At 55.3% G+C, this 21,835-nt stretch overlaps 1 long non-coding RNA gene across 1 annotated transcript; it reads left to right on the top strand.

The window, feature by feature from the left end:
• Positions 1–334: 334 nt before the first annotated feature.
• LOC142050923 (uncharacterized) lies at positions 335–6,737 on the top strand. The gene is made up of 3 exons (XR_012658208.1): positions 335–621; positions 5,407–5,466; positions 6,539–6,737. It is a non-coding gene; the product is annotated as an uncharacterized LOC142050923 (long non-coding RNA).
• The last annotated feature ends 15,098 nt before the right edge of the window (positions 6,738–21,835 follow it).

Here is a 21,835-nt window from a genome sequence, read left to right as displayed (position 1 = left end):
GGCTCGGTATGTGTCACGAGCGGCAGCCGCGTTCAGCAGCTCTCGGAGGGCGCGCGGCTCTGCCCGGCCGTGACCGGGGCCCGCAGGGGTTTCCCGCTCGGCCCGAGAAGGCGCTGGCCCCGAGCCGGCGCGTCCCGCCCCGCCCGGCCCTCGGCGCCCTCGCGAGCTGAGCGCGGCCCGGCCAGCAGGGGGCGCTGGCGCTCACCGGCTGGGCGCGGTGGCGGGGGCCGGTGGGGGCCGTTCCTTCCGGCCGCCCTTTAAGGGCCGCCCCGCGGGGCTCGGGCTTCCGGTGGCGCGTGCGCGGCGCGGCGGAGCGGGGGGCGGGGGCGGGAGCGGTGCGTGTGGAGGCCGAAGCGCCGGTGGATGGGGCGGCCGGGTCGCGAGGTGTCTCTTTGCGGTGCCGGGGCCCCTCTGCAGCCCGGCGTGGGAAGCCCGTGGCCGGCGGAGCCTGCTCGGAGCTGGGCGGGGAGCGCCGCGGCAGTCCGGCCGCAGGCAGCCATCCCCTGCGGTGGCCGGCAGCCCCTCGGGACGCCTGGAGGCCTGGCGGTGCCCGAGCCTCGCCTGCGGCAGCCGCCTGAGAGAGCAGCGCGGCCGTGTCCGGGGGCCGGAGAGCGCTGGTGGGTGAGCTCGGGCAGCGGTGGAGGCTCCGTGTGGGCGGGGGGGGGCGGGGGGGGGGCGGGGGGGGGGCTCCGTCGCCGAGCCGGGCTCGGTGTCGGGGGGGGGGGGGCCTCCGTCGCCGGGCCGGGCTCGGTGCCGGGCGGGGGGGGGGGGGGGGCTCCGTCGCCGGGCCCGACCCCGTGCCGGGGGGGGGGGGGGCTCCCTGCGGGGCCCGGGCCGGTGGGAGGGGAGGGGGGGGGGACGGCTCCGTGCGGGGCCCGGGCCGGTGGGAGGGGAGAGGGGGGGGGGCGGCTCCGTGCGGGGCCCGGGCCGGTGGGAGGGGAAGAGGGGGGGGGCGGCTCCGTGCGGGGCCCGGGCCGGTGGGAGGGGAGGGGGGGGGGCGGCTCCGTGCGGGGCCCGGGCCGGTGGGAGGGGAGGGGGGGGGGGGCGGCTCCGTGCGGGGCCCGGGCCCGTTGGAGGGGGGGGGGGGGCGGCTCCGTGCGGGGCCCGGGCCGGTTGGAGGGGAGGGGGGGGGGGGCGGCTCCGTGCGGGGCCCGGGCCGGTGGGAGGGGAGGGGGGGGGGCGGCTCCGTGCGGGGCCCGGGCCGGTGGGAGGGGAGGGGGGGGGGCGGCTCCGTGCGGGGCCCGGGCCGGTGGGAGGGGGGGGGGGGGGCGGCTCCGTGCGGGGCCCGGTCCGGTGGGAGGGGGGGGGGCGGCTCCGTGCCGGGCCCGGGCCGGTGGGAGGGGGGGGGGCGGCTCCGTGCCGGGGGGGTGCTCCGTGCGGGCCCGGGCCGGGGCGGGGCTCCGTGCCCGGCCCGGGCCCCGCAGAGAAGCCCTGGTCGGGCATCGTTCGCTTTTGCACAATGTAGGCCTTCCCCCGTTTATTTTCTGTGTACTGGGTTTTGGGCCACCTGAAACCCTTTGGCCGGGTAGGTTTGGTGCGGGGAGATGGCAGGTCTGGAGCCTGAAAGATCTCGGGTGGGGGGCGGGGGAGGTGTTTTTGCCTTAAAACTCTGAGCCCACCTCGTGTGTCATGTCGTGAGTCTCGTGACTGTGGCAAATGGCTCAGTTGGGCGTTTTCTGATAAATAGCTTCTGAACCTGTGCGTGTGTAGGCACGGGGAGATTTGTGCAGGGTGACAGAGCCTCTTGTGCTTCTGTGCTAATGTCTACCTGTTCTAGACCTCCAGTGTTGGAAAGCCTTTGTTTAGTGCCTGGTTGTGCCTGTGTAACAAATGTTTTAGCTGCTGATGTGTTATACCTCTGCTGTGAACTTTTTCCTGGGTGGCTTGATTGTTTCTGGTTGTCCGTGTAAATCTAGGCAGCTATTTTCTGCCCGGTGGTGAAGCCTATCGCTTTGGATAACAAAGGGCAGGAGAGCAATAAAGAAAAAGGTGATTCGTCTGCTGCAGCTCCTTGGAAACGATTCGTTCCTTATTTTCTGCCCTTGGACAGGTGTTGTGCTTTCCAGATAATGCAGCCTCTCCTGTGCCTGTCCACGCCGTGCATTTTTGTCCTGCCCTTGCTTGAAAAGGCTCTCCTTGCCTTCCTCCTCTCTGCTGTAGTTGGCTTAATCTCTCGCTGCTGCTGCTGCTGGAAGAGGGATAAAGGGAGTGTTGCCGATTGGGTTGTTAAAAGCTTTTTCGCGGATTGTAACGCGCGGGAAGGGGTGGGCGGGGGGGGCAACTCAGTACGGGGGAGGGGGGAGGATCAGGCTGCGGGGAAAATGGGAAACCAACATCACCTTTCCCTCCTACGGCGCAGCCCGGCCGCACGGCTCCCCGGGGATGCCCCTGCCCGCGGGTGTACCGTGTGTGCGCCCCCCGCGTGGGGCGGGGGATGACGACACCCCCCCACACACCGTCGGCGGCACTGGGGCAACCCCTGCCCCAGGGCTCCGCGCTCGTACCCGGCTCTCCCCGCTCCGGCACGGCACGGGGCTGGACGCACCGAGGAGACCCCGGGGCGGCTTCTCGCGGCTGGGCGAGAACAGGGCCTGGCCCCGAGCAGCCGAGCGGGCACCGCCGGTAGCTGGGAGGAGCGGGGCCGGCTCGGCTCGAGGCGTCAGAGCGAAAAGGGACGAGAACCATCCCGGAGCGTTGGGGGGTCGGCGGATGGTCCGGTGGCCGGGTTCGGCTCCGTGCCGGGCCGTGGGGCAGCCGGAGCCGCGCCGGGGGGCAGGTGAGGAGCCGCGTGGCCGGGCGCGCTGTGGGTCGGCGGGTTTCGGCTGTGGGGTCTCCCGGTCCGCGGAGTCCCCGGGGGGGGGGTTGCGGGCAGCAGTGGCCCCGGGCCGAGCGCTTTCGTGGGTCGGTGGTTGTGTTTTGGGGCCGAGCCCGTGCCCGGCCGTGGGGAAGTAGGGGCAGCCCCACCCGGCTCTCGGCTGCTCCTCGTCGGGGTCGGGCGGCGGCGGCGACCCCGGCGGGGGCTCCTGTGGTGCCGGGCGGGTCCCCCCTTGCCCGCGAGGCAGGCAAGGACCCTGGCTGCTGCCGCCGCGGTTTGCTGGAGGCGGGCTGGGCCCGGCCCCCTGTGGGGTTGGGGTGCGGGCCCGGCGCTGCCGGGGAAACGCGGCCTGCGAGAGCAGGAAGAAAGCGCTGCCGGGCCGGCGCTGGGCTGCCCCGCCGGGGTGCGGGGCCGGGCCCGCGCAGTTCAGTTCCCAAGGCCTCCCCGACAGTGCCCGCGTGGGCCGTGGGGGTGCAGGGCTGCGGGGTGGCTGCGCTCTCCGCGGCCCTGAGCGTTGCCCGTGGGGACTGCGGAGGGGGCCGGGACGCAGCCAGGCTCAGCTGGTTTGGTCCCTGAACGGGGAGAGCACAGCTCTTCTGTTCCTGGGCCTTGAGAGCAGGCTCCTGTGGCTGACGCCGGGGCCCTGAAACAGATCGAGTCGTGCGTTTTGAGGGCCTGACCGAGGGGACTGAGTCGTGTGGTTTTGGGCTGAGGAGCAGAGGTCAAGTGCTGCATTTTTGGGACTTGAGAACAGGCTCAGCAGCTGGGCTTTTTGGCTCAGAACCGGTCCCAAAGTGAGCTGGTTTGGGGGCCAAAAGCAGCAGCCGGTTTGGCTGCTTGTGCAGGCTGGGGGGTGGGGGCATTGGGGGCTGCAGGGGAAAGCAGGGGTTGGGCAGGGTACGAGGACCCTCCCTGGAGGTAGGGGTCCGGTCACATCGGACCCCGAAGCTCGGGAGGCCGGCATGCACCAGAGCGAACTCGCCACCTGAGGCGGGTCTCTGGAGGAAGGGTGCTTTTTGGATCCAGCGCAGCGCACCCTCTTTGGGTCCAGCTCGTCTTTCTGTGCTGCTTAGGATAGTTATTAACCAATTAATTAATCATACAAACTAAGTCACAACAGCTCTATCGGCTCCATCGTGGTTCGGAGCTCTGAATCAGTTTCATTTGGTGTCTAACACGTTTTTTCCCCAAGGAGAGGGCTAAGTTTCAAAGTTAATTAGTTCTCACAAGTGTGTCAGTCGATAAAATTGAGTTATGATTGTTAAAACCACAAAGGTGACAGGAGTCTCACGGATCTGGTCTATTTCTGAAAATGTATTAATCCCATGCAAATGTCATCGGGATACAGATCATCTGCACTTCATGCTCTGACAAGACAAGATGCTGAGACAGGGATGAGCTCCAAAAGGACTGCTGAAAAGAAAAAAAAAAAAAACCAAAAAACGCACTCCACGAAGTCATGGGGTTTTTTTGTTTGCATTTGGGGGGGGCGGGGTGGCTTTAACAAAAGAGTGCAGTGTTGGCCGGCAGCAGCCTGCAGAGCACTTTTGCTGCCTGATCTTTCCTTTTCTTTTCTTCCACTCCTCTTTCAGGGCTGTAATTGTCATTTGGATAGTTTTAGAAGAGCAGTTAAGTTCCTCGCCTGTGTCTCAATGTGCTGGTAATACCAGGAAGGTGAATGCTTGAACCGGTCGGGCGGGTGGGAATAACTTGGCTGCAGGTAGAATTTCTGAGGGAAGACCAACAAAACCAGGAAGCAAATAGCAAGTTCCCAAAAAATGTGCGGGTGTCAAACACATAAAAGTTTCATTGCCGAATGTTTTTGGGAATATGTTCCCAATGGCTATTTTTAGTAAACATAAATTTTCAGGAGATTCAGGGTTGTGCGTGGCAAAACATGTCCCTCTGTTTTTGTGTCCTGCTGCACAAACGGCCGGCGGCAGGGCTCTTGTTCCCCGCTCTCGCTATTGCCACAGCAGGGCTGCGATATTTAGACCTAAGTGGGGATGGGTTTAGGAATGGAAGGAGAGAGAACGCCTGTGTTCTGTAAGGGCTATGAATGCTGACCCTTTGTCTCCGTCTGCCGCTTTTCCTGTGCGGGTGATGAAGCTGTTTTACTTTTCTCTGTTGTTCCAGGTCTAAGTAGCTGCGAAGCTGTCGCCGCTGTGGGTGCGCAATTTGTGTTGCTGTGTTTCTGTGGAGTCCTAGCTACGGCTCGCTTCTAGTGTGGCCAAGCGTCAAGGTAGGGCTTTCAGCTTAAAGCTTCAGAAGCGCTGCGCGCCGAGATGGGTGTAGGTGAAACTGCTGTTGCGCCTGCAGCTGTGCTCGCAGGGATGCTGGGTGGCTCCGCATCAAACCGGCGAGGTGCGCGTGGACCTCCGTCGGGCTGCGCCCTGGGTGCGCGAGCGTGCGGTGTTTTTGCTGTTCCGGCTTGTACGTGCGAGGGCTTAACGTTTGATTTAATGCATTTCCTTTAACAGCAGGCTGTAGTTGGGCTCTAGTTGGTATTCCTACGTGGGCACAAGAGCTGTGGAATGGTTAAGCTGTTGCTGTGCCTCCAGGTGACTTGTTCAGTAACGCTGTTTTTCCAGGTGCAGATGGATGAGTCGTGCAGGGCAATGGAGGAGAGCCCAGGGGAGCGCTGTAAGAAGGTGAGTCTGTGTAGTACTGGAGGGAAGATGTGACTGATGGCTATAGGGCTCCATTATGGGTTTTACTCTTTTTTTTTTTTTTTTTGTGATCCGAGGGTGCTAAGCGATGAGCCGAGCGTGATGTGGGCCCTGGAGGTGAGTCAGGCAAGGTGACCGGTGCTTGGTGGGCTGGAGTAGGTGTTCTTTTTCAGGTTATTCAGGGTTTTTTCTCCTTCTCTTCACTTTCCCATCCCAATTTGGGGCCGATTCCCTCAAACGGGGACTTCCCCCTGTGGGGCTGCTTATGCAGCCTGGGAGCTGCTGCCTGGGCACAAAAATACCTCAAACCCCTTACTCTGGGTCTGCAATGGGGGGTGAAAAACCAGAAAGAATTCTGGTGGAAAGAAAACAACTTGGGGCTTCTGGGAAAGCCAACTCCAGCTGGATTTGTGCAGCTGGAAAGGAAAAAAAGGGTGGTGGTGGGGAAGGAACAACCACCTAAAAGCACCCACCAACCATTCTCATGCACAAAACCGAAAGTGAAAATGACCATTTTTTGTAGGGTAAAAGCACAAAAAGTCCCCACAGAACTCAGTAGTTTGGAAAAGCAACCCCAATTATTACATTATGTAAAGAAGGCGGGGAAAAAAAGAAAACCAAAACAAAACCCTATCACAACCCTGATGCCACATGCCTACCAGCAGTTCCTGGGGCTTATTCTGCGGGGGTGGGGAACCCAACCTTGTTCCCCAGGTTTGCTGTGCTGCTTCTCCTCCCTCGGGCATGGGGGGGGCAGTGGCATGGACAGTAGCAAGCACCAGATGTTTTTAAGCGGTCGAGAGGAAAGGACAAATGCTCGAGACGCTTTGCTGTTTGGTGCAGAGGCAATGAATGGTGCTGCTGGGGCTGCGAGGGGGAAAGGTGCAGAGGAATAGAAGCTCTGTGGATGCAGCCAAGTTACGGTTTCTGGATGGTATTAATCGAGAAGAGTAATTCAGATAATGCTGCTGCCCAGCGACCAGAATTGGGTACTGAGCCCGGGAGCCGCGCACGCGCGGTGGCGTCCCTGTGATCCCCATTGCTCTCTCCGCAGGTAACAGCCCTGCGATGCTGCGGTGCCTGCGAGGTGATGCTGCCGTGCTCGTTGCTGCTTCCTGGTAAGGAAAGGCCTCCTCCGCTCCTGCTGCAGCGTGGTGGTGTGTCGGACACGATTCCCTGTGTCGGGTGAGGCCTAGGGCTGCCGGCGAGGTGAGCGAGCGCCTTTGGTGGGTGCAGGGGTGTCTCCTTGTGTGCCTGTACTACTGGGGCTGGTGGGATGGGAAGCTTCAAACGGCCCGCCGAGGCAGGCTTCTGGTATACTAAAGGCGAGTGGGTGAGGGCAGCCCTAGGAGTTACCTGGGAGGTGATAGAAGGGAAGAGGGAAAGGAGGAGGAGGATGATGACCTTTTCCCCCTGCCCAGGGTGCAGAAGATGGCCGACTCTCCAGCTCACCAGAGCTCCCCCTCAGCCTCCCCTGGCCCCCCTTGCCCAGTGCGCCTGCTCCCAGCTCCAGCACGAGCGAGCTAGGCTACGTGCCAAGGAAGCCTCATCTGGTAAGAGCTGTAAGACACCCACGTATCCTCTTTAGGTGGAGGTCGGCCTAGAGTCTGGAGCTGCAGAAGAGGCAGGGAGGAGAGGAGGGGAAAGAAGCATCTGAACGGCTAAATTGTGCCAGCAGCGCTGAGAGCGAGAGTCGCGGTGAGTCCTGGGCCACTGGGGCCCCGTTGCCTCTCTTGTGCGTCCTGGGCCCTCCCTGTCTCTCCCCCGGCCCCCTCTCTTTCCTTACCTGCTGCAAAATTATTTTTTTTTTTGCGCCCCCCCCGCACCTTCTTTCTCCGTCTCGCTCTGAGTGGCTCCCTGCCTCCCCGTCTTTTTCAGTCCTCCCTCTCTCTGTCCTGTAGCCTGTGGCTCCTTTTTCTATCTCCGCCTCTCTCTGCCTGGCTCTGGCTCCGTTTTTTTATTCCTCCTGCTCTGTCCTGTAGCCTGTCGGTATTTTGTCTTTCTCTGGCCCTCTTGGTCTGACTCCCTGTGTTACCGAAAAACGCGGTAAAATCGGAAACGACTCCTCAACGCCAATTTAGTATTAAAGAGCAGGCATTCTTTATTCACGGCGCCGGATGCACGGGGGATCGCTCCTGCTGGCGTGCGTACCTCACACACCTTTCCCGTACAATTTGTAGATCAAAATTTTACGTATTCATACATATTCATTATTGTCCTGTCTGCTGATCGGTACAAACTTGCTCGTTCCGTATGTAAATCGCTGCGCAGGCTCGGTTGTCCTCTTCCGTTGTTCTCTTCTGAGTAGGTGGTATTACTTGGGTCGGTGGTGGTCTGTGAGTCGGTGGTCGCGATCTCCCCCTGCGTAAAGGAATTACCTTTTTACCTTCTTGGCTAGTTTTCTCAGTCCGCTCCACGAAAGCGCGTTTTGTCATCCTTTTCTGACAGAAGCACATTGTCTGTTCTGTTCGCAGTAACGATCGCCTAGGGACTAAAATGCAGATCGACGGATGCGCTGATTCGTACGCTCCATGTTCCCGTAATGGAACACCGTCTCTGGTTGGTTGATTTCATCGCTTTGGTTACATTTCCCCCGTATGGAAGTTCTGAAATAATAATTTTCTCAATACTTCCATCCTAGATCAATAATATTCCACTATGTCAGTTCGGTGTTTGGTTCATCTTCTCAAAGTTTTCACTTGATGGTGGTCTCCAGGGTGTATGCAGGTCCCATTTTCTACCCAAAATTTTATTAATTTGTTGAACTACCTCTGCAAAAAAATGTGGTGCTCTATCAGAGGACATTCCCGTTGGCACTCTAAATCTTGGTATTATTTCTTTCAGCAACGTTTTAACTACTACTCTAGCTTTGTTGGTGCAGCACAAGAAAGCTTCTGGCCATCTAGAAAATTTGTCAATCAGCACTAACAAATACTGCTCTATCTATTTTGTCTGGGTAACTCAGAGAACTTAATTTGCTAATAATTTCCGGGAGAATTTTTTGTTTTGTTACTCCTAAAGGTGGTTTCCTTTGGTTCAGGGGATTATTTCTAGGACAGATTGGACACTTAGCTACTATGGGTTTAACTATTCTTGTCATGCCTACACACGCTACAGATGTTTTTAAACTCAAAACCGTAGCATCTACACCCCAATGTGTTTGCTCATGCTTTTCTTTTCAAGTTCTGTCATAACTTGTGGGGTTGTTATTATTATTACTTGTTTTTCTGGTGTTATCTACCACCTCTCTGTGTTTTGTGATGTTTCCAATTGTTCTGCTAATTGCTCATCCAATTTATTATATCTCGGTTTCAACTTTGGAATTCTGATCTGTTTTACTGGTACTAGCGCAAGGATACCTTGCTCTGCAGTCCTCTTTGCAGCTTTATCTGTCAATCGTTTGCTTATGTTTACAGCCGTCTGGCCGAATCGATGAGCTTTGCAACGCTTTACCGCCACTTCTTTTGGTTTCTGCACGTCTTCCGGAAGTTGGAGAATGTCTTCTTTATGCTGTATCGATGATTTTTGGGCTGATGGCAGTCCTTTCTCCTTCCCAATAGCTCCATGATCGTGGATCACACCAAATGCACGTTTGGAATCAGTCTAGATATTTATCCTTTGTCCTTCTGCCATTCGCAGAGCTCGCTTCGATGCTACCAATGCTGCTTTCTGTGCTGAGGTGTTTGCAGGCAGCACCCCTGACTCCGTTCCCTCGGCGGCGATAACGACAGCATATCCGGCCATTCGCTTCTCTTCTCGCCCAGAGCTTCTTCCATCTGTAAACAACTCCAGATCAGGATTTTCCCAGAGGTTTGTGTCTCAGGTCTGGTCTGCTGGAAGAGACTTGTTCAATAGTTAGCAAGCGATCGTGTTCGAAATTGTCCGTAAGGTTTTCTGTTGTTAAAAACGTAGCAGGATTCAGTATAGCAGTAGTCTTCGATTCCACATCGTCTTGTTCTAACAGAACAACTTGATATTTCAACATTCTGCTAAGGGATAGCCAACGACCCCCCTTTTGTCCTAAAACAGTCACCGCTATGTGCGGGACACATACTGTCATCTTCTGTCCCATTGTTAACTTTGGGGCTTCCCGGATCGGCAGCGCTGTTGTTGCTACTGCCCGTAAACACCTAGGCTGTCTTTTACTCGCGTGGTCGAGTTGTTTGGAGAAGTAGCCCACAGGTCTCTTCCAGGTTCCCAGTCGCTGCGTCAGCACTCCAAGGGCTAAATGTTGTCTTTCGTGGACAAACAACTCAAAAGGTTTAGCGAAATCAGGTAGGCCTAATGCAGGGGCCATCATGGAGGCTCTTTTCAGTTCTTTGAATGCCGTTTGGCATTCGGGCGTCCGGGTTAAATATTTATCCTTTGATTCTTTCAATGCCTCATATAATGGTTTTACATAGAGTCTGTAGTTCAGAATCCAGAGCTGACGCCATTTCACTATTTTCAGAAAAGCTCTCAATTCCTTCGGGCCGCTAGGTTTGGGAATTTGACAAATAGTTTCTTTCTTTTCACTTTCTAATTGTCTTTGTCTTTGAGATATTTCAAATCCTAAATAAATGGCTGCTGCTTCTCCTATTTGGGTTTTGTTTCTGGAAACTCGAAACTCTGCATCTTCCTTGGCCCAGAAAATTTAAAAATTTCAAAACATTATTCTTTACTTTCTGCCACTATCAGAATGTCACCTGCATTCTGTAACAATATGCCTCTCCCTGGGTTCTGTTTTTTCTATACATTTCTATATTTCTAATTTTTTTCTTGCCAGCTGAGTCCCAAATATCGTAGGACTAATTTTAAATCCTTGTGTCAGTACGGTCCATGTTAGCTGTGTCTTTCATTCTGTGGTGGGGCTTTCCCATTCCAAAGCAAATAGGCTTTGACTTTTTATGCCTGGAGGTATGCAAAAGAAGGCATCCTTCAAATCTAGTACAGTAAACCATTTATGCTCCTCCTTTAAAAGAGGTCAGTAAAGTGTATGGATTAGCTACTACCGGATGTATGTCTTGGGCCACCTGATATATAGCCCTTAAATGGTGAACTAGCTAATACTCTTTGCCTCTAGATTTCTTTACTGGCGACACAGGAGTACTATATTCTGATTCACATTCCACTAAAAGCTCATATTCTGAAAAATTTTATAATTAACTTCTCTAATCCTTCTTGAGCCTCTCGCTTAATAGGGTATTGTTTTTGTCTTACGGGCTTGGCTCCAGGCTTTAAGGTTACTTTTACCGGCTCTGCCCACTTAGATCGCTCCGGAGCTCCGCTCGCTCAAACCAAAGGATAATTACTACGTTTTCCACTTCTTCGGGAACCTGTTCCTCCCTGGAGGAATCCTGTAACATAAACGCTCTCGCCTCTGTGGCTTTTGATTCTGGTATTAGTAATTTAATCTCTCCATCTTTAAAAGTTACTTGAGCATCTAATTTACTTAATAGATCTCGTCATAACAGAGGCAGTGGACATTCAGGCATATACAGAAATTGGTGAGTTGCCCATTGCTTCTCCAATTTAAACTTTAATGGCTCTGAGAGGGGCTAATTTTTCTTTGCCCTGTCGCACTAACAACACCTACGGATTTATGATTAAATTTCTCTTTACGTGTATTCAATACCAAAGAAGTGGCTCCCGTATCTACCAAAAATTCTATTTCTTCATTCCCTAGCTTCAGTGTAACCAGGTGTTCAGCTAGGGTTGATTCCCCTGGTCTCCTTCATGCCAAGCTACTTCAAGCATTTTACCCAGATCTCTGGATTCAGGTTGTTCTAGTTTCTGAAGGTTTCTTCTCCGCCCCCCCCCCCACTATCTGGGGCTGATTGTCTTATGAATATAGAGACCAACTGAATTGCTTTTTCTGGTTTTTCTGCGTTCAAATGAGTATATTTTCTGGCAGTCACCTTCAGTCTTTCCATAAAGGCTGAAGGGGACTCCTTTAATTCTTGTCTCGCTTCATAAATTTTGACCCATTTATTGCTTTTGGCATTGCATGTCTTACTCCAAATAAAATCTCTCTCTGACATCTAGTCAACATTCCCCTGGGTCCTGGCTGATTAGGGTCCCACTCGGGATTTGTAGATGGAAAATTCTTATTAATTGTTCTCTGTAAATTCCTGTTAGCATGCGCTCCCTGCACCTGCCTTCTGGCTGTATTCAATACTATTTTCTTGTCAGTTCCATCAAGTGAAGTATCCAGTATCACAAGTAGAGCAACACTTCAAGTTCTCACCACATTTTCCTCTCTCCAAAAACATTGCCGTAGAATCCTGTGGACGTACCTCACGCTGTTTCTGCCACGCTGGATGATTCCACAGTGTAAAGAACAAATCAACATATGCCACTTCTTCCCATTTGCCTTCCCTTTTTACAAAACAACATTAATTGCAAGATGGTACGATATTGCAATGTCTCATGTTCTGGCCATTTGTGCCCACCTTCCAATTGATACGTTGGCCACCAATGATTGCAATATTCAATTAATGGTTTCCGAGTTAGTAGGTCATCACCCCCGATGTCTTTCCAGTGCTTCAAAATACATCCCAAAGGTGTTCTCTGTGGGATAGGTTTCTTACTCAGAAATGCTCCCATCTCCCAGTCAACTAGTAGTTGTGATTGTGCGCTGTCGCAAATAGTAGTCAGAGGGACTCCAACCCCCGTTAGAGGTCTCACTGGAAATCCGCCACTGGGATCTGTAGCGCCCTGCTAGATATCCCTGGAGACTTCAACCCCCTGTTGAAGACCCCCCTACCCTCGGGTCCCGCTCCACAGGCTTTCGCCTAGCAGAGACTTACCAACCGAGGTACCTCTTGGCCCCAACCCTGCGTGGCTTTTGCCGCGCCTTACGGGCAGGCCCGTGGGACTCAAACCCACTATCCTATCCTATGTGGGAAGCTAACCCCACGTATTATTCTACCTAAGTTTCTTCTTAAAAGAATGCCTTGTTTACTTCAGTCCAAGGGATCTTGCTCAGAATTCTCTGGCCTGGGGATCGGAAGCTCTCCCCGAGAATTCCTTGGGGCTGGCTGCAGGTCCCACGGTCCCGCGGATCCGTCGAGATTCAAAAGCAGGGTCCCATCTGGGGTGCCAAAACTGTTACCGAAAAACGCGGTAAAATCAGAAATATCTATTCAACACAAATCTAGTATTAAAGAGCAGGCATTCTTTATTCACAGCGCCAGACACACGGGGGATCGCTCCTCCTGGCGTGCGTACCTCACGCACCTTTCCCGTACAATTTGTAGATCAAAATTTTAGGTATTCATACATAGTCATTATTGCCCTGTCTACTGATCGGTACAAACTTGCTCGTTCCGTATGTAAATTACTGCGCAGGCTCGGTGGTGGTCCGTGAGTCGGTGGTCGCGATCTCCCCCTGCCAGAATTGCCTTTTGCCTTCTTGGCTCTTAATCTTGGCGGTCTTGGCTAGTTTTCTCAGTCCGCTCCACGAAAGCGCGTTTTGTCATCCTTTTCTGACAGAAGCACGTTGTCTGTTGTTCTGCTGACATTAACGATCGCCTAGGGACTAAAATGCAGATCGACAGACACACCGATTCGTATGCTCCATGTTCCCGTAATGGAACACCGTCTCTGGTTGGTTGATTTCATCGCTTTGGTTACACCTGTTCCTGTTGTTCAGTTTCTTCTTTTTTGGCTTTGTTTGATTCTCTCTGTGATTCTGTTTTTCTCTGCCTCGCTTTTCTCAGCTCCCCGTCCCTCACTTTGAATGCCCGTTGTCCTTCACCAGCTCACTCTCCCTTGGTTGCCATCCCCGTTTCTGAATTCCTCCTGCTTTGCCACGTAGCCCGTGACTTTTTTCTTAATCTCTCTCTGTCTGCCTCAACGCTCCCGCCGCGCTTTTTAATTCGTCTGCTCTGCTCTGCACCCTGCTACTGTTCTTGCCTTTCTGAGTTCTTCTCTGTCCAGCTCCCTTTCCCTGTTCATGAATTCCTGTTCTTCCTGCACCCGCCGCTGTTCCCTGTGATCTCCGTCTCTCTCTGTCCAGCTCCCTGTCCCTAGGTTTTAATTCCTGCCTCTGCCCGCTGTAGCCCGTCTAGATTTTTCTCTCGGCCTCTCTCTCTGTCCCGCTCCCTCTCTCTGTGTTCTAATTCCACGTTCTCTGTCACGTAGACCCGTGCTATTTGTTTGTCCTCATCTCTCTCTGTGCAGCTCCTTGCTGCTATGTTTTATTTCTTCCCTCTCTCTCTGTCTTTGTAGCCCATTGCTGTTGTTGTGTTTTTGGTTTTGTTTTTTTTTTTCCACTTGTTTCTTCATTTGTCTCTGTCTGCCTCCCAGTGCCTGATCTTTAATTCCTCCTTCCCTGTTGGGCCGCTGTTCCTTTTTTCCATTCTACGTTGTGTTCTCTTTGGTCTCCTGTTCTTATTCATCGGTTCCCTCCTCGCCGCCCTGTGGCTTGTCCCCATTTTAGTGTTACCTCTCTCTCCCTCTCTCTGGCTTCTTGCCCCTGTTTTTAAAATTCCTCCCTCTCTTCTCTCTTCCCTGTTGGCCGTGTGATCGTCAGCCTTTCTCCACCTCTTTCTGCCCAGCTCTCTGTGTCTATCCATTAATTCTTCCCTCTCTGCCCTGTAGCCTGTAGCTTTTGTCCTTTCTCCATCTTGCTGTCTCTGGCTTCCCCGTGACCCTGTTTTAGAATTGTTTCTCTCTTCTTTCTGTACGCATTGCGATTCCTTTTGCTCCCCATCTCCCTTTGTTTTGGGTGTTGTTTTGTTGTTGTTTTTCTGGCTCCCTGTCCCTAATTCTTAATTCTCTGCCTTCTCGTGCTCTGTACCACGTAGCCCCGTGGTTTGTTTTGTGGTGTTCCCTCCCTGGCCCCTTCCCTCTGTCGTTGGCTGTCTCGGCTCCCTGTCCCCGTGGCTTCATTCTTCCCTTTCTGCCCTGTTCTTGTCGCTTATCTTGTCTGTCTCCATCGCGCTCGGTCCAGCTTCCTGCCCCTATTCTTCTTTCCTCCCTCGCTGTCGTGCTGCCTGCCCCAGGTTCTTTGTGCGTCTCCAGCCTGCTCCTCTTCCTTCTTTGTTGGTCTGTGTCCTGCTCTTCCCTCTTTCTGCTGCCTCTCTTCCCCTCTCTCTGCTGCTTTTATCTCCACCTCCGTCAGGCTCCCTGTCCTTCTCTGGCCGTCCTGTTCCCTGCCTCGTGCCTTCTCACTACACGCACACACGTCCCCCCCGCCCCGTCCAGCCGGATGCCGCTCTTCTCTCTTCCTACTGTCCCGTGCCCTGCTCCTCACCTTTGGTGGCCTCCCCCTCTGCCCAGCAGCGCGTCGCTCCAGGAGCCAGGCGACGGACGGTCCGTTCCCTGCCAAACCGGGACAAGCGCGTGCCGTGGCTTAGCCCCAGCTGGCAACTCTGCACCAGGGAGCTGCTTGCTCGCTCCACCCTCAGTGGGCTGGGGGAGAGAGCTGGAAGGGTAAGAGTGAGAAAAATCATGGGTTGAGATCAAGGCTGTTTAATAGGTAAAGCAAAAGCTGTGCGTGGAAGCAAAGCAAGGAATTAATTCACTCCTCCTTTTCGGCGGGCAGGTGTTGAGCCACCTCTGGGAAAGCAGGGCTCTGTCATGTGTAACGGTTACTTAGGGAGAGAAATGCCGTAGCCCCTGCCCCCTCCCCCCCCCAAGGACTCCCCCTTCTTCCCCCAGCTGCGTGTGCTGAGCGTGATGTCAAATGGTATGGAATATCCCTTTGGTCAGTTAGCTGGGAAAGCTTTCCCAGCTGTGTCCTCTCCCAGCCTACTTGCTGGTGGGGCACTGAGAGAACCAGAAGAGGCCCTGACTGTGGAAGCAGTGCTCAGCAAGAACCAAAACATCTCTACATTATTAACGGTGTTTTGAGCATAAATCCAAAACGTATCCCTTCCTAGCTACTGTGGAGAAAATGAGCACTATCGCAGCCAACACCAGCTCCGTGCGGCTGCGGCAACGGCGGCCGAGGTGGCCTTGGGGCAGGGGGAGCGTTGGGGACCCTGACCCACGAATGGCTCCTGGGACTTGTTACGTGCGCGCCTGCACAAACACCTGCCCTCTCCTTTGCCCTCAGGGCTGCGTTTGCGCTGCCTTTGCGTGGGGCAAGGGGCTGTGATGGAGCCCAGGGGAGGAGGTGGTGCACTGTGGGGGTGAGGGGAGGGGGCCCCCCGTTGCTGCTGCGCCTCAGCTGTGGGCAGGGTCTGGATGGAGGAGCCCCAGGTGCGGGCGGTGGGGCTGACGGTGCCGGCTCCTCCCTGGAAAAGGGGTGGTGCCCGGCTCCGGGGGGCCGGTGTGAGCCGAGGGCGGAGCGGAGCGGAGCTGTGGCCGAGCGTCAGCGGGCTGCGACTGTAGCGAGGGAGGAGGTGAGCGGGGGCTGGGTGGTGGAGCGCTGCGTCCCGGGTCAAGCCCCGAGGAGGGCTGCGGCGGGGCAGCGCCGGGTCGGAGCGGGCGGTGGGGAGAGCGAGGCTGTGCTGAGGGCTGGGTGGGGCTTCCGGGTGCATCGGCGGGAGGGACGGTGGCCCGCAGGGTCCGAGAGCGGGGAGGGCGGGCTGGCGGCGTGCCGGGAGCTGTGGTGGTGCGCCTGGCGGCTGGCCGTGCGGCCGTGTTGTGGCGCAGAGCGTGCCGGGAGGTGTAGTCCTTGCGGCGCGCGGCTGCCGGGCGGCCGTGTTGTGGCGCAGAGCATGCCGGGAGGTGTAGTCCTTGCGGCGCGCGGCTGCCGGGCGGCCGTGTTGTGGCGCAGAGCATGCCGGGAGCTGTAGTCCTGGCGCAGTGGCTGCCGGCGCTGTCACGTGGTTCGCCGGGGCGTGGCGGGAGGCGCGGTCTTCCGGCGCTCGGGTGCCGGGCGGCCGTGCCGCGTACGGTAGGCGCGGTGTATTTTTGGGGTTGGATTCGTGTTGATTTCTGGGGGCTTCCAGGTGCGGCCGCTCCCCGAGAAGCGGTGAGTTCCCCGGGAGCTGACAGAAGGGAAGAGGGAAAGGAGGAGGACCTTTTCCCCCTGCCCAGGGCGCAGATGATGGCCGCCTCCCCGGCTCGCCGGACCTCCCGCTCAGCCTCCCCTTGCCCCCCCCTTGCCCCGTGCGCCTGCCCCCAGCCCCGGCACCTCCCCTGAAGCGTGCTGCGTAGCCCTTGGCCGCCCCCAGGCCCTGTCGTGAAGGCAGCGAGCCGGCCCTCAAGCGCACTGGATTCCCCCTCGGCGCAGGGGCCCGTAGCAGTAGCGCGGGGAAGGGGCGGTGTGTCCGGAAGGCCCTGCGCAAGGAGGGGCTTTGGTCAGGGTCGATGGACGGTAATGACGGTCGCTGTTTCTTCTTTCCCTCTCCCAGAGACCGTGCTGAGGACGTGGTTGTCTGTCCTTCCCCCGGGGACGCCGTCGACTGCGGCCGTCTCAGGCTTGTGTGGCTTCTCTCTGCCCGGCTTTGCCATCCTCGCGGCGCCGGGGCGAAAAGGGACACACAGAGCCCTTCCCGGCTGTGGACAGGAGCTGCCTCGGCTGAAGCTGGAGACGCCAACGAAAGGTAAAGCAGAAGAAACTGAAGGCGCTCTGGCTGCCAGCTGCCTTCCTGCTGCAGGCAAGAGAGAGCCTGTCCCTGCAGGTGAGGGAGGAAGGATCCCCCTTCATAGTCCGCAGCGGGCCAGGCCACCAACGTGCACCGCAGGGTCCGTACGCGTAACCCGGAGTTGGGTACGGGCGTGTAGGGCACGAGCGAGCTAGGCTACGTGCCGAGGAAGCCTCATCTCGTAAGAGCGGTAAGACACCCACGTATCCTCTTTAGGTGGAGGTCGGCCTAGAGTCTGGAGCTGCAGAAGAGGCAGGGAGGAGAGGAGGGGAAAGAAGCATCTGAACGGCTAAATTGTGCCAGCAGCGCTGAGAGCGAGAGTCGCGGTGAGTCCTGGGCCACTGGGGCCCCGTTGCCTCTCTTGTGCGTCCTGGGCCCTCCCTGTCTCTCCCCCGGCCCCCTCTCTTTCCTTACCTGCTGCAAAATTTTTGTTTGTTTGTTTGTTTTTTTTTTGCGCCCCCCCGCACCTTCTTTCTCCATCTCGCTCTGAGTGGCTCCCTGCCTCCCTGTCTTTTCAGTCCTCCCTCTCTCTGTCCTGTAGCCTGTGGCTACTTTTCTCTGCCTCACTCTGCCTGCACTGGATTCCCCCTCGGCGCAGGGGCCCGTAGCAGTAGCGCGGGGAAGGAGCGGTGTGTCCAGAAGCCCCTGTGGAAGGAGGCTTTGGTCAGGGTTGATCTGCGGTAATAACGGTTGCTGTTTCCTCTTTCCCTCTCCCAGAGGCTGTGCTCAGGATGGGGTTGTCTGTCCTTCCTGTTCGTCTCTTCCTCTCTCTATTCCTTTGCGCTGGTCCCTCTCCCTATTGTTTATTGTTTTGCTTCTCTGAACCTTTTTTTATTCCCAGCGTTTTCCCGTGACAGGAGCAGCAAAGAAGGGAGCGGAGCATCGGGGTATCCATGGAGAGAGCATTGGGCGTTCTCCTGTCTTTGTGGGGCTGACCCTGAGGAAGTGTGGTACGTGGGTCGGTAGCATGAATATATATATTTTGTGGGTGCACAAACCCGTTTCAGAGTGTCAGGGGGTAAGGGTTTTGTTCTGCTCAGTGTAAACATTGTTCTGTTTGGTGAATTTGTCGAAGATGAGAGTTCAGTGGGGGAGGAAGTCAGCTCTCTGGCTGGTTTGAGGGTAAGGTGGGCTGTACGTGTTTGTCGGTCATCTCTCACCTGCCAGATGTTTTGAACTAGTTGTATCTGGTTTTCGTAGGGAGTCACGAAGGGGTTTGGGGCTCCCCAGTGGTGGGTGCTGTGGCCAAAAGAGAAAGCAGGGTCACAGAGTGCTTCATTTACGGGGCTGGCCTCGGCCATCTACTGCACAAACTTCTGGTATGTAGCAATCGGGACTCGATTTCCTGAAGGAGGAGAGGATGATGGAGCTCGTTATAAGAGCATAATCGTTTTGTCTTCTTTTGGCAGTACGGGCACCCGAGGACCAGCTTGCTTTTGAGGAACGGCACGAGGATGTTGGTGTCGACGCTCAGCAGAGGAAGGAAGCTTCTTTTGGAGGCCAAGAAGATGAAGTAGACTGCTTATTTGTTGTGTTTGATTTTCATTGCGGGGATGGGGAGGGGTGGAACATGCAAAACGCGGTCCTGGGCAGGGGAGGTTTCTGACGTGGGAGGCCGTGAGAGAGATCATGGACGCTGCTGGACAGGCTTTAGAACCCGTTGCTCAGGTTGGACGGACCCGGCAGAACCACCGCACCATCTTAAGTAATGCCTGCTCACGTACGGAGATTTTAGTAGTTGCCCCCGCATCAGCTTTGGCTTTTCCTCGTCGAGCTTGTGTTTTGGTAAGAAGCGTCTTTCGTTAAGCGTTTGGGTCTAAGGGGTGTCCGTGAGGCTACGTGGTGCCCATCCCCATGAGATTTTGTGACCATCAAGTGATATTCAGCATCCATCTTATGCCCGTCTCCTGTAACTACTCTGCAGTTTTTGCTTAAGGCTTGATAGCGCAGCGTTAGCTGAGGGCGGCATTTACCCCGCTGGCCCCTCCACGCCGACGGCGTTTCCCCTGCCGGCCGCTGTCCATTCCCTGTAACTGTGACTCTTGTCCCGGCAGAACCTTTGCCAAAGCCACCTTTGTGCTCCACAGCAGTCTGTTTTCTGTCTCGAGTATGTTTCTTTTCGGTATCCGATACCCCAGAGCTGTGTACCGTTGGCTCAGGTCTCTTCTTGAGCTTCTGCGAGAAGAGAGAGCCTCATCTGTTTTTATCCATGTGTCTCCTGGGGTGTTTTTTTGTTGTCCTTTACAATTTAGTTTTGCCCCAGCTACTGAGGTGTTAATTTAGCTGCTTCATACGGTTCCCGATACGCTTGTGTATTTCCACGTTTCTTTTTGTGTTTTTTGTCCTTTGAGACTGATCTAGTTCTGTTAAGGGACCGAGCGAGAGAGAGCGTTGAGGTGACTCCGAATGGTTGATGGCTTTACAATAAATGATTTACTTTATAACCAGAGATATTTTTTGAGAAGGGGTTCTTAAAAGATTTCGTTCTGCTTTGCCATTCCGCTGGGGTAGATGAGCCCCAGCCTTTTTTCGGGAGGCTCATTCTGCTCCTGGGCTTCTCTGGTACTGTTCCTTGAGTTGGTTGCAGGTTTTGAGCTGTCTAAGCTCTTTGGGTAGGTGTGTTTTGACATTCAGAGATGGGGAGGTTTCTGGTTGAGGTAAGAGATTAAGGAGCAGTCAAAGTTGAGCAGCAGATATATATTAGGAAGTACACTTGTACGAGCTTTTGTTTTCCCTTGGGTCAGTAAGTTTTTGTTGGGTGTTCAGGGGTAGCAAGATGGTCTAATAGTGTGTTTTGGATTATTTGGTTTTGTGGGGGTGTTATGGTTTTGTCTGGGTTTTTTTGTTTGTGGTTTGTTGGGTTTTTTGTGTGTGGTAGGTTTTTTGTTTGTTTTTGTCTTGTTTTCCAGGAATTTTGACTTGACTGAAGGTAGAACCTTATATTTTTTCCACCAGTTTTGCCTGTGCGTTGTGCAAGTTGTGTCAGCGCGGCCACTCGAGCGTGCTGTCTGCCGAGAGGTTCTCCACGCGGCTGTTCATGGAGTCGCTCAGGAGTGAGTTACCTACAAAGGGAGAGTGTGTTGCTACACCAGCGGCGCCTGTTTGCTTCCCGTACTGCTTTTGGTGTTTGGCCTATCAGTGTCCGCCTGTGCTTGAGTCATCTGACACGAACTGTGATTTTTGTGTTGCGTGGTTTGACTTTTTCTTGCAGTTTAAGTAACAGGTCGAGGGTTAAGCAGGACAGTCGAGCGAGGCGTGACGGCAAAGGCGAGCAGATGGCGTCGTGTGCTGTGACGGGGCGGGCTGTGAGGTCACTCGTCTGGGATTTCTGCCTTTGGGGTCTCTGTGTTGCCGAACAAGTCAGTCAAAAGGATTTGTTAGTTTGTTTTGCGCGGTGAGCTCTTGCTTTTGGAAAGCAGTGTCCAACATCTGTGTGCCTCTCCGTATTTCCCCAGAAGTGGGCCCGGCATTGAAGGTGACGGTTCCCCAGCCATCGGGGACGGACCGAGAATGCGAGCAGGCACCTGACGTGGCCACTGACCCGGGAGGCACGGATTGGGAGGTGAGCGGAGCCGTGTTGGCACGGTAGGGGAAAGGATGAGTCTGGAATGTGGCTGTTGGTGCAGATGCACGGTAGGGAGCCGGACACGGAAGGGAGGGGGCGAACAGAGCATCGTGAGAAGGTAGGTCAGCACGTGACAACGGAGGGGTCGTGCAGTGTGAGCACCTATGTGACTAGTTAATGAAGGGACTCACAAAACTATATGCAAAGCGGGATGTCTGCCCCGAGCTCATCGGGCAAGGTGAGCGATGAACAGGAAACCGTAGCAGCTGTTATTTTTGAGGTGTGGAATTGTTTGTGAGCGGGCGGCCGCTTCCAGGCGCAGCGGTCACCTTGTCTCTCTGGTTCTCTAGGCACCGTAGGTGGCGGCGGCCACGACATCCAGCCTCATTAGAGCGTGGGGGAGCGGAAGTTCACGGCGCTTCCGAGGAGGCTGTCGTTGCGGAAGTGGCCGGCGTTGAGTGGTGCGATGCTGAGTGATGGCACCGCACGTTTGGAGATGAAGAGTATCCGTGTGACCGCAGCCCCATCCTACGTAGCCTGTGTGGCCTTTTTAAAGGATGGCTTTTGAGCCCCCAGATTTGGAAGGGAAGCTGAGGGGCCGATGCGGTCTTTGTGCGGGTGGCCGGTCGGTTGGGGGAAGCGCAGGTGGGGCGGGCAGGGGTTGTAAAATCAGCGGAGGGTACCGTTCAGAGACCGGACACGTTTGGGCCGAGAGAGGTTGTGGTGTCCTTTCTGCAAAACAGAAGCATCTGCCAGGCAGGGGAGTTCCTGCCTGTGCTTGTGCTGTTGTGTGGATTTTGTAGTCTGTCTTTGTTCCTTACTGTACTCGGGTCTCGATGTGTCTGTTGTTCTCCGTGCTGAGCGGGCACCTAGGTAGCAATATTGAGGGTTTTGCAAGCCCTGGCTCATCGGCATAATGGTAACCGAGAGCTTCCTTTCTCGCATTTTAAGTCTACTGCATAGATTTATCTTGTGTCTGAAATATTAGACCTTTATAGAAGGTCATCTTTTTGCAGCGGTGATTAAGGTGGCCTCAATACTGCTGCTGAAGAGCAGTCTGAATACGCAGAGCCCTTTTCTGGGACCTGTTCCCTGCACCTGGACGTTCTGAGGTCTTTAAGAGTGGCTTGTCGCTCGTACATCGTCCTAGTTGTGGGTATATGGTTTTATTGCAGGTGATGATGGTACGTGACTTCTCTGCGGATGCTATAGCTTCTTCCTCGCTGCCGTATAGATCTTCTCGCCCGGTGGCATCTCTGGGCCG

Source organism: Phalacrocorax aristotelis, unplaced genomic scaffold, assembly GCF_949628215.1.
Source record: "Phalacrocorax aristotelis unplaced genomic scaffold, bGulAri2.1 scaffold_57, whole genome shotgun sequence".
Lineage (NCBI taxonomy): Eukaryota > Metazoa > Chordata > Aves > Suliformes > Phalacrocoracidae > Phalacrocorax > Phalacrocorax aristotelis.
The sequence above is the reverse complement of the archived record's forward strand: the minus strand, read 5'-3'. Positions and strand labels throughout refer to the sequence as shown.